Source organism: Mytilus trossulus, chromosome 10 (assembly GCF_036588685.1).
Source record: "Mytilus trossulus isolate FHL-02 chromosome 10, PNRI_Mtr1.1.1.hap1, whole genome shotgun sequence".
Classification (NCBI taxonomy): Eukaryota; Metazoa; Mollusca; class Bivalvia; order Mytilida; family Mytilidae; genus Mytilus; species Mytilus trossulus.
In genome coordinates, this window is record NC_086382.1 from 53,920,351 (window position 1) to 53,939,678 (window position 19,328).

A 19,328-nucleotide genomic window follows, 5' to 3' on the forward strand; every position below is an offset into this window, starting at 1 on the left:
AGTGACATACAAATTATTTTTTTCATCCAAAATGACATAAATCCAAAAGGAATATCATATATATCAACCAAAGTGGTACAATAATACCGGCAATGTATAAATACGAATTATATCAAAAAAGATATTATAGAGAATGATCAGAATGCATGAGAGCTTTTGCTCTCCATGAGTACTAACTAACTGAAAAAAGCTCCTGAACATTTCAAAGCTTCCATCAAATCCTGGCTTTTAAATCACAGAAGAAACCATTTAATCGTTCACAATCGAATTCAGTCATTTTTGCAAGTGCACAAACACCTTGAAGTAGCTTGTTACGAAAAACAACGTACATGTATTGTTTACCAGTTAAAAAAAAAAATCTTTTATTTGTAGAATCCTTCTGTTTTTTCTATTGTCTGGCTACAATTGTGCAAATGAAAATACCACCACACATCTAAGTGGTCGCAGTTCAACAACTCATCGCCATAACAGTATTGGTATTACAACTATTCAGCACATATCACATCAAGTTCCTCTAAATGGTATAACCGCGCCGCCGCTTAATCATACAGATGGCAATCAACACAACAGAACCCATAAAATAAATGGTAATATTATAGTGAGTCATTAACATTTATATTTTTATATGGCGTGTGTTTCATTCAAAGGAAACATGTTTCTTAACTTTAGAAAAGAATAATGCCAATATGAAACAGCTTTAAGATAAATGTTTTTGAACTTCAATGTCTTATTCAATGGAAAAAACTGTTGTATTTAATTCCATCTAAAACAAAAATCATATTTCTCAGGAAAAGAATCAAACAACTAGAATAATAAAAAAAAAAAATACCCTCCACAAAAGATGAATGGCTTCAGAGGAGTATGACAATCGGGTCATACAAAATGATATACTCAAAATAACATGAAACAGAATGGTACATGTTTGTAGACCTACAATGTAGTATAAATAATAAAAGATGAGAAGATGTGGTATGACATAATGACACAGAAACTTCATCTAGCAACTACATGTATAGCCCACCATACAACCTTCAAAAATGATTTAAATCCATAGCGTGCTTATTTGTTAATGAAATACTATACAAATTATGTTGTCATAGCTGCATGTATCCTTTTAAAAGAACATCACAACTTTTAAAGTCTAGCGGTTGATTTATAAATTTTATTTATGTAATCATGTTAATTGTAAAATGTTGATGGATGTAACTTTACCAGCTGCGAGGGAATAGAACAAAAAGTAGGGAACAAACTTTTTAATGACAAACAAGGGACAAACTTTTTAATGACAAAAAGAAAACCTCTAGTTTTAAAAAATCTTCTTTCATTCAATGTCATTTTTTGCTTTTACTTTTTTTGTTGTTTTGAGTCGTCATGCTTGTTAAAGCTGAGTTTACTGAGGACCTTCCCTGACATTCGTCATCGAATTTCAAAGACGACAATGTATGTGTGTTGCCGTGTCATTCTTCTGATTCAGTCATGGTATAGATTGTTATTTAAAAAGAGAGAATTATATTAAAAAAAAATTTCAGAGTTCGCATATTTTCTGTTATTTGAATTTTGGCATTTTTTTTGTTTTCCATGACTTTATCAGTTTGTTTTTGACTTATGAGTAAAATATACCTTTGGTGTATTTTTCGTCTCTTTTTTTACACAACTATCTTCAAATTTCTACACAAATATATGTATTCATACAACAGCAACCATTGGATTAGTTTTTATCCTCAATCGAAGAAGAGCAAAACTGACAAGTATATACGTTCAATGCTGGTAAGTAAAATGTTGAATAGAACACTACAGGTAACTTTATGAACATGATGTGTTTGTGTACTCGATTGTCATAAGTTCAATGTCTCTTAACTCTGTTTTCCAGGGTGTGTACTCGATTGTCATAAGTTCAATGTCTCTTAACTATGTTTTCCAGGGTGTGTACTCGATTGTCATAAGTTCAATGTCTCTTAATTATGTTTTCCAGGGTGTGTACTCGATTGTCATAAGTTCAATGTCTCTTAACTCTGTTTTCCAGGGTGTGTACTCGATTGTCATAAGTTCAATGTCTCTTAACTCTGTTTTCCAGGGTGTGTACTCGATTGTCATAAGTTCAATGTCTCTCAACTCTGTTTTCCAGGGTGTGTACTCGATTGTCATAAGTTCAATGTCTCTCAACTCTGTTTTCCAGGGTGTGTACTCGATTGTCATAAGTTCAATGTCTCTTAATTATGTTTTCCAGGGTGTGTACTCGATTTTCATAAGTTCAATGTCTCTTAACTCTGTTTTCCAGGGTGTGTACTCGATTGTCATAAGTTCAATGTCTCTTAACTCTGTTTTCCAGGGTGTGTACTCGATTGTCATAAGTTCAATGTCTCTTAACTCTGTTTTCCAGGGTGTGTACTCGATTGTCATAAGTTCAATGTCTCTTAATAATGTTTTCTAGGGTGTGTACTCGATTGTCATAAGTTCAATGTCTCTTAACTCTGTTTTCCAGGGTTTGTGAACTATTGTCATAAGTTCAATGTCTCTTAACTCTGTTTTCCAGGGTGTGTACTCGATTGTCATAAGTTCAATGTCTTTTAACTCTGTTTTCCAGGGTGTGTACTCGATTGTCATAAGTTCAATGTCTCTTAACTCTGTTTTCCAGGGTGTGTACTCGATTGTCATAAGTTCAATGTCTCTTAACTCTGTTTTCCAGGGTGTGTACTCGATTGTCATAAGTTCAATGTCTCTTAATAATGTTTTCCAGGGTGTGTACTCGATTGTCATAAGTTCAATGTCTCTTAACTCTGTTTTCCAGGGTGTGTACTCGATTGTCATAAGTTCAATGTCTCTTAACTCTGTTTTCCAGGGTGTGTACTCGATTGTCATAAGTTCAATGTCTTTTAACTCTGTTTTCCAGGGTGTGTGAACTATTGTCATAAGTTCAATGTCTTTTACCTCTGTTTTCCAGGGTGTGTGAACTATTTTCATAAGTTCAATGTCTCTTAACTCTGTTTTCCAGGGTGTTTACTCGATTGTCATAAGTTCAATGTCTCTTAACTCTGTTTTCCAGGGTGTGTACTCGATTGTCATAAGTTCAATGTCTCTTAACTCTGTTTTCCAGGGTGTTTACTCGATTGTCATAAGTTCAATGTCTCTTAACTCTGTTTTCCAGGGTGTTTACTCGATTGTCATAAGTTCAATGTCTCTTAACTCTGTTTTCCAGGGTGTGTACTCGATTGTCATAAGTTCAATGTCTCTTAACTCTGTTTTCCAGGGTGTGTACTCGATTGTCATAAGTTCAATGTCTTTTAACTCTGTTTTCCAGGGTGTGTGAACTATTGTCATAAGTTCAATGTCTCTTAACTCTGTTTTCCAGGGTGTGTACTCGATTGTCATAAGTTCAATGTCTCTTAACTCTGTTTTCCAGGGTGTGTACTCGATTGTCATAAGTTCAATGTATCTTAACTCTGTTTTCCAGGGTGTGTGAACTATTGTCATAAGTTCAATGTCTCTTAATAATGTTTTCCAGGGTGTGTACTCGATTGTCATAAGTTCAATGTCTCTTAACTCTGTTTTCCAGGGTGTATGAACTATTGTCATAAGTTCAATGTCTCTTAATTATGTTTTCCAGGGTGTGTACTCGATTGTCATAAGTTCAATGTCTCTTAACTCTGTTTTCCAGGGTGTGTACTCGATTGTCATAAGTTCAATGTCTCTTTACTCTGTTTTCCAGGGTGTATGAACTATTGTCATAAGTTCAATGTCTCTTAACTCTGTTTTCCAGGGTGTGTACTCGATTGTCATAAGTTCAATGTCTCTTAACTCTGTTTTCCAGGGTGTGTGAACTATTGTCATAAGTTCAATGTCTCTTAATTATGTTTTCCAGGGCGTGTACTCGATTGTCATAAGTTCAATGTCTCTTAACTCTGTTTTCCAGGGTGTGTACTCGATTGTCATAAGTTCAATGTCTCGTAACTCTGTTTTCCAGGGTGTGTGAACTATTGTCATAAGTTCAAAGTCTCTTAACTCTGTTTTCCAGGGTGTGTGAACTATTTTCATAAGTTCAATGTCTCTTAATAATGTTTTCCAGGGTGTGTACTCGATTGTCATAAGTTCAATGTCTCTTAACTCTGTTTTCCAGGGTGTGTGAACTATTGTCATAAGTTCAATGTCTCTTAATTATGTTTTCCAGGGCGTGTACTCGATTGTCATAAGTTCAATGTCTCTTAACTCTGTTTTCCAGGGTGTGTGAACTATTGTCATAAGTTCAATGTCTCTTAATTATGTTTTCCAGGGTGTGTACTCGATTGTCATAAGTTCAATGTCTCTTAACTCTGTTTTCCAGGGTGTGTACTCGATTGTCATAAGTTCAATGTCTCTTTATTATGTTTTCCAGGGTGTGTACTCGATTGTCATAAGTTCAATGTCTTTTAACTCTGTTTTCCAGGGTGTGTACTCGATTGTCATAAGTTCAATGTCTCTTAACTCTGTTTTCCAGGGTGTGTGAACTATTGTCATAAGTTCAATGTCTCTTAATTATGTTTTCCAGGGTGTGTACTCGATTGTCATAAGTTCAATGTCTCTCAACTCTGTTTTCCAGGGTGTGTGAACTATTGTCATAAGTTCAATGTCTCTTAACTCTGTTTTCCAGGGTGTGTACTCGATTGTCATAAGTTCAATGTCTCTTAACTCTGTTTTCCAGGGTGTGTACTCGATTGTCATAAGTTCAATGTCTCTTAATTATGTTTTCCAGGGTGTGTACTCGATTGTCATAAGTTCAATGTCTTTTAACTCTGTTTTCCAGGGTGTGTACTCGATTGTCATAAGTTCAATGTCTCTTAACTCTGTTTTCCAGGGTGTGTGAACTATTGTCATAAGTTCAATGTCTCTTAATAATGTTTTCCAGGGTGTGTACTCGATTGTCATAAGTTCAATGTCTCTTAACTCTGTTTTCCAGGGTGTATGAACTATTGTCATAAGTTCAATGTCTCTTAATTATGTTTTCCAGGGTGTGTACTCGATTGTCATAAGTTCAATGTCTCTTTACTCTGTTTTCCAGGGTGTGTACTCGATTGTCATAAGTTCAATGTCTCTTAACTCTGTTTTCCAGGGTGTGTACTCGATTGTCATAAGTTCAATGTCTCTTAACTCTGTTTTCCAGGGTGTGTACTCGATTGTCATAAGTTCAATGTCTCTTTACTCTGTTTTCCAGGGTGTATGAACTATTGTCATAAGTTCAATGTCTCTTAACTCTGTTTTCCAGGGTGTGTACTCGATTGTCATAAGTTCAATGTCTCTTAACTCTGTTTTCCAGGGTGTGTACTCGATTGTCATAAGTTCAATGTCTCTTTACTCTGTTTTCCAGGGTGTGTACTCGATTGTCATAAGTTCAATGTCTCTTAACTCTGTTTTCCAGGGTGTGTACTCGATTGTCATAAGTTCAATGTCTCTTAACTCTGTTTTCCAGGGTGTGTACTCGATTGTCATAAGTTCAATGTCTCTTTACTCTGTTTTCCAGGGTGTGTACTCGATTGTCATAAGTTCAATGTCTCTTAACTCTGTTTTCCAGGGTGTGTTCTCGATTGTCATAAGTTCAATGTCTCTTAACTCTGTTTTCCAGGGTGTGTACTCGATTGTCATAAGTTCAATGTCTCTTAACTCTGTTTTCCAGGGTGTGTGAACTATTGTCATAAGTGCAATGTCTCTTAACTCTGTTTTCCAGGGTGTGTGAACTATTGTCATAAGTTCAATGTCTCTTAACTCTGTTTTCCAGGGTGTGTACTCGATTGTCATAAGTTCAATGTCTTTTAACTCTGTTTTCCAGGGTGTGTACTCGATTGTCATAAGTTCAATGTCTCTTAACTCTGTTTTCCAGGGTGTGTGAACTATTGTCATAAGTTCAATGTCTCTTAATAATGTTTTCCAGGGTGTGTACTCGATTGTCATAAGTTCAATGTCTCTTAACTCTGTTTTCCAGGGTGTATGAACTATTGTCATAAGTTCAATGTCTCTTAATTATGTTTTCCAGGGTGTGTACTCGATTGTCATAAGTTCAATGTCTCTTAACTCTGTTTTCCAGGGTGTGTACTCGATTGTCATAAGTTCAATGTCTCTTAACTCTGTTTTCCAGGGTGTGTGAACTATTGTCATAAGTGCAATGTCTCTTAACTCTGTTTTCCAGGGTGTGTGAACTATTGTCATAAGTTCAATGTCTCTTAACTCTGTTTTCCAGGGTGTGTACTCGATTGTCATAAGTTCAATGTCTTTTAACTCTGTTTTCCAGGGTGTGTACTCGATTGTCATAAGTTCAATGTCTCTTAACTCTGTTTTCCAGGGTGTGTGAACTATTGTCATAAGTTCAATGTCTCTTAATAATGTTTTCCAGGGTGTGTACTCGATTGTCATAAGTTCAATGTCTCTTAACTCTGTTTTCCAGGGTATGTGAACTATTGTCATAAGTTCAATGTCTCTTAATTATGTTTTCCAGGGTGTGTACTCGATTGTCATAAGTTCAATGTCTCTTAACTCTGTTTTCCAGGGTGTATGAACTATTGTCATAAGTTCAATGTCTCTTAATTATGTTTTCCAGGGTAATCGATTGTCATAAGTTCAATGTCTCTTAACTCTGTTTTCCAGGGTGTGTACTCGATTGTCATAAGTTCAATGTCTCTTAACTCTGTTTGCCAGGGAGTGTACTCGATTGTCATAAGTTCAATGTCTTTTAACTCTGTTTTCCAGGGTGTGTACTCGATTGTCATACGTTCAATGTCTCTTAACTCTGTTTTCCAGGGTGTGTGAACTATTGTCATAAGTGCAATGTCTCTTAACTCTGTTTTCCAGGGTGTGTGAACTATTGTCATAAGTTCAATGTCTCTTAATAATGTTTTCCAGGGTGTGTACTCGATTGTCATAAGTTCAATGTCTCTTAACTCTGTTTTCCAGGGTGTGTGAACTATTGTCATAAGTTCAATGTCTCTTAATTATGTTTTCCAGGGCGTGTACTCGATTGTCATAAGTTCAATGTCTCTTAACTCTGTTTTCCAGGGTGTGTACTCGATTGTCATAAGTTCAATGTCTCGTAACTCTGTTTTCCAGGGTGTGTGAACTATTGTCATAAGTTCAATGTCTCTTAACTCTGTTTTCCAGGGTGTGTGAACTATTGTCATAAGTTCAATGTCTCTTAATAATGTTTTCCAGGGTGTGTACTCGATTGTCATAAGTTCAATGTCTCTTAACTCTGTTTTCCAGGGTGTGTGGACTATTGTCATAAGTTCAATGTCTCTTAACTCTGTTTTCCAGGGTGTGTACTCGATTGTCATAAGTTCAATGTCTCTTAACTCTGTTTTCCAGGGTGTGTGAACTATTGTCATAAGTTCAATGTCTCTTAACTCTGTTTTCCAGGGTGTGTACTCGATTGTCATAAGTTCAATGTCTCTTAACTCTGTTTTCCAGGGTGTGTACTCGATTGTCATAAGTTCAATGTCTTTTAACTCTGTTTTCCAGTGTACCCAGTGTGTGTACTCGATTGTCATAAGTTCAATGTCTCTTAACTCTGTTTTCCAGGGTGTGTGAACTATTGTCATAAGTTCAATGTCTCTTAATAATGTTTTCCAGGGTGTGTACTCGATTGTCATAAGTTCAATGTCTCTTAACTCTGTTTTCCAGGGTGTGTGAACTATTGTCATAAGTGCAATGTCTCTTAACTCTGTTTTCCAGGGTGTGTGAACTATTGTCATAAGTTCAATGTCTCTTAATAATGTTTTCCAGGGTGTGTACTCGATTGTCATAAGTTCAATGTCTCTTAACTCTGTTTTCCAGGGTGTGTACTCGATTGTCATAAGTTCAATGTCTCTTAATAATGTTTTCCAGGGTGTGTACTCGATTGTCATAAGTTCAATGTCTCTTAACTCTGTTTTCCAGGGTGTGTACTCGATTGTCATAAATTCAATGTCTCTTAATTGTGTTTTCCAGGGTGTGTACTCGATTGTCATAAGTTCAATGTCTCTTAACTCTGTTTTCCAGGGTGTGTACTCGATTGTCATAAGTTCAATGTCTCTTAACTCTGTTTTCCAGGGTGTGTGAACGATTGTCATAAGTTCAATGTCTCTTAACTCTGTTTTCCAGGGTGTGAACTCGATTGTCATAAGTTCAATGTCTCTTAACTCTGTTTTCCAGGGTGTGTGAACGATTGTCATAAGTTCAATGTCTCTTAACTCTGTTTTCCAGGGTGTGTACTCGATTGTCATAAGTTCAATGTCTCTTAACTCTGTTTTCCAGGGTATGTACTCGATTGTCATAAGTTCAATGTCTCTTAACTCTGTTTTCCAGGGTGTGAACTCGATTGTCATAAGTTCAATGTCTCTTAACTCTGTTTTCCAGGGTGTGTACTCGATTGTCATAAGTTCAATGTCTCTTAATAATGTTTTCCAGGGTGTGTACTCGATTGTCATAAGTTCAATGTCTCTTAACTCTGTTTTCCAGGGTGTATGAACTATTGTCATAAGTTCAATGTCTCTTAATTATGTTTTCCAGGGTGTGTACTCGATTGTCATAAGTTCAATGTCTCTTAACTCTGTTTTCCAGGGTGTGTACTCGATTGTCATAAGTTCAATGTCTCTTTACTCTGTTTTCCAGGGAGTGTACTCGATTGTCATAAGTTCAATGTCTTTTAACTCTGTTTTCCAGGGTGTGTACTCGATTGTCATAAGTTCAATGTCTCTTAACTCTGTTTTCCAGGGTGTGTGAACTATTGTCATAAGTTCAATGTCTCTTAATAATGTTTTCCAGGGTGTGTACTCGATTGTCATAAGTTCAATGTCTCTTAACTCTGTTTTCCAGGGTGTGTGAACTATTGTCATAAGTGCAATGTCTCTTAACTCTGTTTTCCAGGGTGTGTGAACTATTGTCATAAGTTCAATGTCTCTTAATAATGTTTTCCAGGGTGTGTACTCGATTGTCATAAGTTCAATGTCTCTTAACTCTGTTTTCCAGGGTGTGTACTCGATTGTCATAAGTTCAATGTCTCTTAATAATGTTTTCCAGGGTGTGTACTCGATTGTCATAAGTTCAATGTCTCTTAACTCTGTTTTCCAGGGTGTGTACTCGATTGTCATAAGTTCAATGTCTCTTAACTCTGTTTTCCAGGGTGTGTACTCGATTGTCATAAGTTCAATGTCTTTTAACTCTGTTTTCCAGGGTGTGTGAACTATTGTCATAAGTTCAATGTCTTTTACCTCTGTTTTCCAGGGTGTGTGAACTATTGTCATAAGTTCAATGTCTCTTAACTCTGTTTTCCAGGGTGTTTACTCGATTGTCATAAGTTCAATGTCTCTTAACTCTGTTTTCTAGGGTGTGTACTCGATTGTCATAAGTTCAATGTCTCTTAACTCTGTTTTCCAGGGTGTGTACTCGATTGTCATAAGTTCAATGTCTCTTAACTCTGTTTTCCAGGGTGTTTACTCGATTGTCATAAGTTCAATGTCTCTTAACTCTGTTTTCCAGGGTGTTTACTCGATTGTCATAAGTTCAATGTCTCTTAATTGTGTTTTCCAGGGTGTGTACTCGATTGTCATAAGTTCAATGTCTCTTAACTCTGTTTTCCAGGGTGTTTACTCGATTGTCATAAGTTCAATGTCTCTTAACTCTGTTTTCCAGGGTGTTTACTCGATTGTCATAAGTTCAATGTCTCTTAACTCTGTTTTCCAGGGTGTGTACTCGATTGTCATAAGTTCAATGTCTCTTAACTCTGTTTTCCAGGGTGTGTACTCGATTGTCATAAGTTCAATGTCTTTTAACTCTGTTTTCCAGGGTGTGTGAACTATTGTCATTAGTTCAATGTCTCTTAACTCTGTTTTCCAGGGTGTGTACTCGATTGTCATAAGTTCAATGTCTCTTAACTCTGTTTTCCAGGGTGTGTGAACTATTGTCATAAGTTCAATGTCTCTTAATTATGTTTTCCAGGGCGTGTACTCGATTGTCATAAGTTCAATGTCTCTTAACTCTGTTTTCCAGGGTGTGTGAACTATTGTCATAAGTTCAATGTCTCTTAATTATGTTTTCCAGGGTGTGTACTCGATTGTCATAAGTTCAATGTCTCTTAACTCTGTTTTCCAGGGTGTGTACTCGATTGTCATAAGTTCATTGTCTCTTAATTATGTTTTCCAGGGTGTGTACTCGATTGTCATAAGTTCAATGTCTTTTAACTCTGTTTTCCAGGGTGTGTACTCGATTGTCATAAGTTCAATGTCTCTTAACTCTGTTTTCCAGGGTGTGTGAACTATTGTCATAAGTTCAATGTCTCTTAATTATGTTTTCCAGGGTGTGTACTCGATTGTCATAAGTTCAATGTCTCTCAACTCTGTTTTCCAGGCTGTGTGAACTATTGTCATAAGTTCAATGTCTCTTAACTCTGTTTTCCAGGGTGTGTACTCGATTGTCATAAGTTCAATGTCTCTTAACTCTGTTTTCCAGGGTGTGTACTCGATTGTCATAAGTTCAATGTCTCTTAATTATGTTTTCCAGGGTGTGTACTCGATTGTCATAAGTTCAATGTCTTTTAACTCTGTTTTCCAGGGTGTGTACTCGATTGTCATAAGTTCAATGTCTCTTAACTCTGTTTTCCAGGGTGTGTGAACTATTGTCATAAGTTCAATGTCTCTTAATAATGTTTTCCAGGGTGTGTACTCGATTGTCATAAGTTCAATGTCTCTTAACTCTGTTTTCCAGGGTGTATGAACTATTGTCATAAGTTCAATGTCTCTTAATTATGTTTTCCAGGGTGTGTACTCGATTGTCATAAGTTCAATGTCTCTTTACTCTGTTTTCCAGGGTGTGTACTCGATTGTCATAAGTTCAATGTCTCTTAACTCTGTTTTCCAGGGTGTGTACTCGATTGTCATAAGTTCAATGTCTCTTAACTCTGTTTTCCAGGGTGTGTACTCGATTGTCATAAGTTCAATGTCTCTTTACTCTGTTTTCCAGGGTGTATGAACTATTGTCATAAGTTCAATGTCTCTTAACTCTGTTTTCCAGGGTGTGTACTCGATTGTCATAAGTTCAATGTCTCTTAACTCTGTTTTCCAGGGTGTGTACTCGATTGTCATAAGTTCAATGTCTCTTTACTCTGTTTTCCAGGGTGTGTACTCGATTGTCATAAGTTCAATGTCTCTTAACTCTGTTTTCCAGGGTGTGTACTCGATTGTCATAAGTTCAATGTCTCTTAACTCTGTTTTCCAGGGTGTGTACTCGATTGTCATAAGTTCAATGTCTCTTTACTCTGTTTTCCAGGGTGTGTACTCGATTGTCATAAGTTCAATGTCTCTTAACTCTGTTTTCCAGGGTGTGTTCTCGATTGTCATAAGTTCAATGTCTCTTAACTCTGTTTTCCAGGGTGTGTACTCGATTGTCATAAGTTCAATGTCTCTTAACTCTGTTTTCCAGGGTGTGTGAACTATTGTCATAAGTGCAATGTCTCTTAACTCTGTTTTCCAGGGTGTGTGAACTATTGTTATAAGTTCAATGTCTCTTAACTCTGTTTTCCAGGGTGTGTACTCGATTGTCATAAGTTCAATGTCTTTTAACTCTGTTTTCCAGGGTGTGTACTCGATTGTCATAAGTTCAATGTCTCTTAACTCTGTTTTCCAGGGTGTGTGAACTATTGTCATAAGTTCAATGTCTCTTAATAATGTTTTCCAGGGTGTGTACTCGATTGTCATAAGTTCAATGTCTCTTAACTCTGTTTTCCAGGGTGTATGAACTATTGTCATAAGTTCAATGTCTCTTAATTATGTTTTCCAGGGTGTGTACTCGATTGTCATAAGTTCAATGTCTCTTAACTCTGTTTTCCAGGGTGTGTACTCGATTGTCATAAGTTCAATGTCTCTTAACTCTGTTTTCCAGGGTGTGTACTCGATTGTCATAAGTGCAATGTCTCTTAACTCTGTTTTCCAGGGTGTGTGAACTATTGTCATAAGTTCAATGTCTCTTAACTCTGTTTTCCAGGGTGTGTACTCGATTGTCATAAGTTCAATGTCTTTTAACTCTGTTTTCCAGGGTGTGTACTCGATTGTCATAAGTTCAATGTCTCTTAACTCTGTTTTCCAGGGTGTGTGAACTATTGTCATAAGTTCAATGTCTCTTAATAATGTTTTCCAGGGTGTGTACTCGATTGTCATAAGTTCAATGTCTCTTAACTCTGTTTTCCAGGGTATGTGAACTATTGTCATAAGTTCAATGTCTCTTAATTATGTTTTCCAGGGTGTGTACTCGATTGTCATAAGTTCAATGTCTCTTAACTCTGTTTTCCAGGGTGTATGAACTATTGTCATAAGTTCAATGTCTCTTAATTATGTTTTCCAGGGTGTGTACTCGATTGTCATAAGTTCAATGTCTCTTAACTCTGTTTTCCAGGGTGTGTACTCGATTGTCATAAGTTCAATGTCTCTTAACTCTGTTTTCCAGGGAGTGTACTCGATTGTCATAAGTTCAATGTCTTTTAATTCTGTTTTCCAGGGTGTGTACTCGATTGTCATACGTTCAATGTCTCTTAACTCTGTTTTCCAGGGTGTGTGAACTATTGTCATAAGTGCAATGTCTCTTAACTCTGTTTTCCAGGGTGTGTGAACTATTGTCATAAGTTCAATGTCTCTTAATAATGTTTTCCAGGGTGTGTACTCGATTGTCATAAGTTCAATGTCTCTTAACTCTGTTTTCCAGGGTGTGTGAACTATTGTCATAAGTTCAATGTCTCTTAATTATGTTTTCCAGGGCGTGTACTCGATTGTCATAAGTTCAATGTCTCTTAACTCTGTTTTCCAGGGTGTGTACTCGATTGTCATAAGTTCAATGTCTCGTAACTCTGTTTTCCAGGGTGTGTGAACTATTGTCATAAGTTCAATGTCTCTTAACTCTGTTTTCCAGGGTGTGTACTCGATTGTCATAAGTTCAATGTCTCTTAACTCTGTTTTCCAGGGTGTGTGAACTATTGTCATAAGTTCAATGTCTCTTAATAATGTTTTCCAGGGTGTGTACTCGATTGTCATAAGTTCAATGTCTCTTAACTCTGTTTTCCAGGGTGTATGAACTATTGTCATAAGTTCAATGTCTCTTAATTATGTTTTCCAGGGTGTGTACTCGATTGTCATAAGTTCAATGTCTCTTAACTCTGTTTTCCAGGGTGTGTACTCGATTGTCATAAGTTCAATGTCTCTTTACTCTGTTTTCCAGGGAGTGTACTCGATTGTCATAAGTTCAATGTCTTTTAACTCTGTTTTCCAGGGTGTGTACTCGATTGTCATAAGTTCAATGTCTCTTAACTCTGTTTTCTAGGGTGTGTGAACTATTGTCATAAGTGCAATGTCTCTTAACTCTGTTTTCCAGGGTGTGTGAACTATTGTCATAAGTTCAATGTCTCTTAATAATGTTTTCCAGGGTGTGTACTCGATTGTCATAAGTTCAATGTCTCTTAACTCTGTTTTCCAGGGTGTGTGAACTATTGTCATAAGTTCAAAGTCTCTTAACTCTGTTTTCCAGGGTGTGTGAACTATTGTCATAAGTTCAATGTCTCTTAATAATGTTTTCCAGGGTGTGTACTCGATTGTCATAAGTTCAATGTCTCTTAACTCTGTTTTCCAGGGTGTGTGAACTATTGTCATAAGTTCAATGTCTCTTAATTATGTTTTCCAGGGCGTGTACTCGATTGTCATAAGTTCAATGTCTCTTAACTCTGTTTTCCAGGGTGTTTACTCGATTGTCATAAGTTCAATGTCTCTTAACTCTGTTTTCCAGGGTGTGTGAACTATTGTCATAAGTTCAATGTCTTTTAACTCTGTTTTCCAGGGTGTGTACTCGATTGTCATAAGTTCAATGTCTCTTAACTCTGTTTTCCAGGGTGTGTGAACTATTGTCATAAGTTCAATGTCTCTTAACTCTGTTTTCCAGGGTGTGTACTCGATTGTCATAAGTTCAATGTCTCTTAACTCTGTTTTCCAGGGTGTGTACTCGATTGTCATAAGTTCAATGTCTTTTAACTCTGTTTTCCAGGGTGTGTACTCGATTGTCATAAGTTCAATGTCTCTTAACTCTGTTTTCCAGGGTGTGTGAACTATTGTCATAAGTTCAATGTCTCTTAATAATGTTTTCCAGGGTGTGTACTCGATTGTCATAAGTTCAATGTCTCTTAACTCTGTTTTCCAGGGTGTGTGAACTATTGTCATAAGTGCAATGTCTCTTAACTCTGTTTTCCAGGGTGTGTGAACTATTGTCATAAGTTCAATGTCTCTTAATAATGTTTTCCAGGGTGTGTACTCGATTGTCATAAGTTCAATGTCTCTTAACTCTGTTTTCCAGGGTGTGTGAACTATTGTCATAAGTTCAATGTCTCTTAATAATGTTTTCCAGGGTGTGTACTCGATTGTCATAAGTTCAATGTCTCTTAACTCTGTTTTCCAGGGTGTGTGAACTATTGTCATAAGTGCAATGTCTCTTAACTCTGTTTTCCAGGGTGTGTGAACTATTGTCATAAGTTCAATGTCTCTTAATAATGTTTTCCAGGGTGTGTACTCGATTGTCATAAGTTCAATGTCTCTTAACTCTGTTTTCCAGGGTGTATGAACTATTGTCATAAGTTCAATGTCTCTTAATTATGTTTTCCAGGGTGTGTACTCGATTGTCATAAGTTCAATGTCTCTTAACTCTGTTTTCCAGGGTGTGTACTCGATTGTCATAAGTTCAATGTCTCTTAACTCTGTTTTCCAGGGTGTGTACTCGATTGTCATAAGTGCAATGTCTCTTAACTCTGTTTTCCAGGGTGTGTGAACTATTGTCATAAGTTCAATGTCTCTTAACTCTGTTTTCCAGGGTGTGTACTCGATTGTCATAAGTTCAATGTCTTTTAACTCTGTTTTCCAGGGTGTGTACTCGATTGTCATAAGTTCAATGTCTCTTAACTCTGTTTTCCAGGGTGTGTGAACTATTGTCATAAGTTCAATGTCTCTTAATAATGTTTTCCAGGGTGTGTACTCGATTGTCATAAGTTCAATGTCTCTTAACTCTGTTTTCCAGGGTATGTGAACTATTGTCATAAGTTCAATGTCTCTTAATTATGTTTTCCAGGGTGTGTACTCGATTGTCATAAGTTCAATGTCTCTTAACTCTGTTTTCCAGGGTGTATGAACTATTGTCATAAGTTCAATGTCTCTTAATTATGTTTTCCAGGGTGTGTACTCGATTGTCATAAGTTCAATGTCTCTTAACTCTGTTTTCCAGGGTGTGTACTCGATTGTCATAAGTTCAATGTCTCTTAACTCTGTTTTCCAGGGAGTGTACTCGATTGTCATAAGTTCAATGTCTTTTAATTCTGTTTTCCAGGGTGTGTACTCGATTGTCATACGTTCAATGTCTCTTAACTCTGTTTTCCAGGGTGTGTGAACTATTGTCATAAGTGCAATGTCTCTTAACTCTGTTTTCCAGGGTGTGTGAACTATTGTCATAAGTTCAATGTCTCTTAATAATGTTTTCCAGGGTGTGTACTCGATTGTCATAAGTTCAATGTCTCTTAACTCTGTTTTCCAGGGTGTGTGAACTATTGTCATAAGTTCAATGTCTCTTAATTATGTTTTCCAGGGCGTGTACTCGATTGTCATAAGTTCAATGTCTCTTAACTCTGTTTTCCAGGGTGTGTACTCGATTGTCATAAGTTCAATGTCTCGTAACTCTGTTTTCCAGGGTGTGTGAACTATTGTCATAAGTTCAATGTCTCTTAACTCTGTTTTCCAGGGTGTGTACTCGATTGTCATAAGTTCAATGTCTCTTAACTCTGTTTTCCAGGGTGTGTGAACTATTGTCATAAGTTCAATGTCTCTTAATAATGTTTTCCAGGGTGTGTACTCGATTGTCATAAGTTCAATGTCTCTTAACTCTGTTTTCCAGGGTGTATGAACTATTGTCATAAGTTCAATGTCTCTTAATTATGTTTTCCAGGGTGTGTACTCGATTGTCATAAGTTCAATGTCTCTTAACTCTGTTTTCCAGGGTGTGTACTCGATTGTCATAAGTTCAATGTCTCTTTACTCTGTTTTCCAGGGAGTGTACTCGATTGTCATAAGTTCAATGTCTTTTAACTCTGTTTTCCAGGGTGTGTACTCGATTGTCATAAGTTCAATGTCTCTTAACTCTGTTTTCCAGGGTGTGTGAACTATTGTCATAAGTGCAATGTCTCTTAACTCTGTTTTCCAGGGTGTGTGAACTATTGTCATAAGTTCAATGTCTCTTAATAATGTTTTCCAGGGTGTGTACTCGATTGTCATAAGTTCAATGTCTCTTAACTCTGTTTTCCAGGGTGTGTGAACTATTGTCATAAGTTCAATGTCTCTTAATTATGTTTTCCAGGGCGTGTACTCGATTGTCATAAGTTCAATGTCTCTTAACTCTGTTTTCCAGGGTGTGTACTCGATTGTCATAAGTTCAATGTCTCGTAACTCTGTTTTCCAGGGTGTGTGAACTATTGTCATAAGTTCAAAGTCTCTTAACTCTGTTTTCCAGGGTGTGTGAACTATTGTCATAAGTTCAATGTCTCTTAATAATGTTTTCCAGGGTGTGTACTCGATTGTCATAAGTTCAATGTCTCTTAACTCTGTTTTCCAGGGTGTGTGAACTATTGTCATAAGTTCAATGTCTCTTAATTATGTTTTCCAGGGCGTGTACTCGATTGTCATAAGTTCAATGTCTCTTAACTCTGTTTTCCAGGGTGTTTACTCGATTGTCATAAGTTCAATGTCTCTTAACTCTGTTTTCCAGGGTGTGTGAACTATTGTCATAAGTTCAATGTCTTTTAACTCTGTTTTCCAGGGTGTGTACTCGATTGTCATAAGTTCAATGTCTCTTAACTCTGTTTTCCAGGGTGTGTGAACTATTGTCATAAGTTCAATGTCTCTTAACTCTGTTTTCCAGGGTGTGTACTCGATTGTCATAAGTTCAATGTCTCTTAACTCTGTTTTCCAGGGTGTGTACTCGATTGTCATAAGTTCAATGTCTTTTAACTCTGTTTTCCAGGGTGTGTACTCGATTGTCATAAGTTCAATGTCTCTTAACTCTGTTTTCCAGGGTGTGTGAACTATTGTCATAAGTTCAATGTCTCTTAATAATGTTTTCCAGGGTGTGTACTCGATTGTCATAAGTTCAATGTCTCTTAACTCTGTTTTCCAGGGTGTGTGAACTATTGTCATAAGTGCAATGTCTCTTAACTCTGTTTTCCAGGGTGTGTGAACTATTGTCATAAGTTCAATGTCTCTTAATAATGTTTTCCAGGGTGTGTACTCGATTGTCATAAGTTCAATGTCTCTTAACTCTGTTTTCCAGGGTGTGTGAACTATTGTCATAAGTTCAATGTCTCTTAATAATGTTTTCCAGGGTGTGTACTCGATTGTCATAAGTTCAATGTCTCTTAACTCTGTTTTCCAGGGTGTGTGAACTATTGTCATAAGTGCAATGTCTCTTAACTCTGTTTTCCAGGGTGTGTGAACTATTGTCATAAGTTCAATGTCTCTTAATAATGTTTTCCAGGGTGTGTACTCGATTGTCATAAGTTCAATGTCTCTTAACTCTGTTTTCCAGGGTGTGTACTCGATTGTCATAAGTTCAATGTCTCTTAATAATGTTTTCCAGGGTGTGTACTCGATTGTCATAAGTTCAATGTCTCTTAAGTCTGTTTTCCAGGGTGTGTACTCGATTGTCATAAGTTCAATGTCTCTTAACTCTGTTTTCCAGGGTGTGTACTCGATTGTCATAAGTTCAATGTCTTTTAACTCTGTTTTCCAGGGTGTGTGAACTATTGTCATAAGTTCAATGTCTTTTACCTCTGTTTTCCAGGGTGTGTGAACTATTGTCATAAGTTCAATGTCTCTTAACTCTGTTTTCCAGGGTGTTTACTCGATTGTCATAAGTTCAATGTCTCTTAACTCTGTTTTCCAGGGTGTGTACTCGATTGTCATAAGTTCAATGTCTCTTAACTCTGTTTTCCAGGGTGTTTACTCGATTGTCATAAGTTCAATGTCTCTTAACTCTGTTTTCCTTGGTGTTTACTCGATTGTCATAAGTTCAATGTCTCTTAATTGTGTTTTCCAGGGTGTGTACTCGATTGTCATAAGTTCAATGTCTCTTAACTCTGTTTTCCAGGGTGTTTACTCGATTGTCATAAGTTCAATGTCTCTTAACTCTGTTTTCCAGGGTGTGTACTCGATTGTCATAAGTTCAATGTCTCTTAACTCTGTTTTCCAGGGTGTGTACTCGATTGTCATAAGTTCAATGTCTTTTAACTCTGTTTTCCAGGGTGTGTGAACTATTGTCATAAGTTCAATGTCTCTTAACTCTGTTTTCCAGGGTGTGTACTCGATTGTCATAAGTTCAATGTCTCTTAACTCTGTTTTCCAGGGTGTGTACTCGATTGTCATAAGTTCAATGTCTCTTAACTCTGTTTTCCAGGGTGTGTGAACTATTGTCATAAGTTCAATGTCTCTTAATAATGTTTTCCAGGGTGTGTACTCGATTGTCATAAGTTCAATGTCTCTTAACTCTGTTTTCCAGGGTGTATGAACTATTGTCATAAGTTCAATGTCTCTTAATTATGTTTTCCAGGGTGTGTACTCGATTGTCATAAGTTCAATGTCTCTTAACTCTGTTTTCCAGGGTGTGTACTCGATTGTCATAAGTTCAATGTCTCTTTACTCTGTTTTCCAGGGAGTGTACTCGATTGTCATAAGTTCAATGTCTTTTAACTCTGTTTTCCAGGGTGTGTACTCGATTGTCATAAGTTCAATGTCTCTTAACTCTGTTTTCCAGGGTGTGTGAACTATTGTCATAAGTTCAATGTCTCTTAATAATGTTTTCCAGGGTGTGTACTCGATTGTCATAAGTTCAATGTCTCTTAACTCTGTTTTCCAGGGTGTGTGAACTATTGTCATAAGTGCAATGTCTCTTAACTCTGTTTTCCAGGGTGTGTGAACTATTGTCATAAGTTCAATGTCTCTTAATAATGTTTTCCAGGGTGTGTACTCGATTGTCATAAGTTCAATGTCTCTTAACTCTGTTTTCCAGGGTGTGTACTCGATTGTCATAAGTTCAATGTCTCTTAATAATGTTTTCCAGGGTGTGTACTCGATTGTCATAAGTTCAATGTCTCTTAACTCTGTTTTCCAGGGTGTGTACTCGATTGTCATAAGTTCAATGTCTCTTAACTCTGTTTTCCAGGGTGTTTACTCGATTGTCATAAGTTCAATGTCTCTTAACTCTGTTTTCCAGGGTGTTTACTCGATTGTCATAAGTTCAATGTCTCTTAATTGTGTTTTCCAGGGTGTGTACTC

General features: G+C 36.8%; 1 protein-coding gene across 1 annotated transcript in view; it reads left to right on the forward strand.

Moving 5' to 3' along the window:
• The first annotated feature begins 398 nt into the window (after window positions 1-398).
• The window catches only part of LOC134686348 (uncharacterized), a 49,323-nt gene continuing 30,393 nt past the window's right edge, over window positions 399-19,328 (forward strand). The window contains exon 1 of the mRNA XM_063546025.1: window positions 399-587. The gene's annotated coding sequence lies outside the window, so the exon portion shown is untranslated. The remainder of the gene's footprint in view (window positions 588-19,328) is intronic.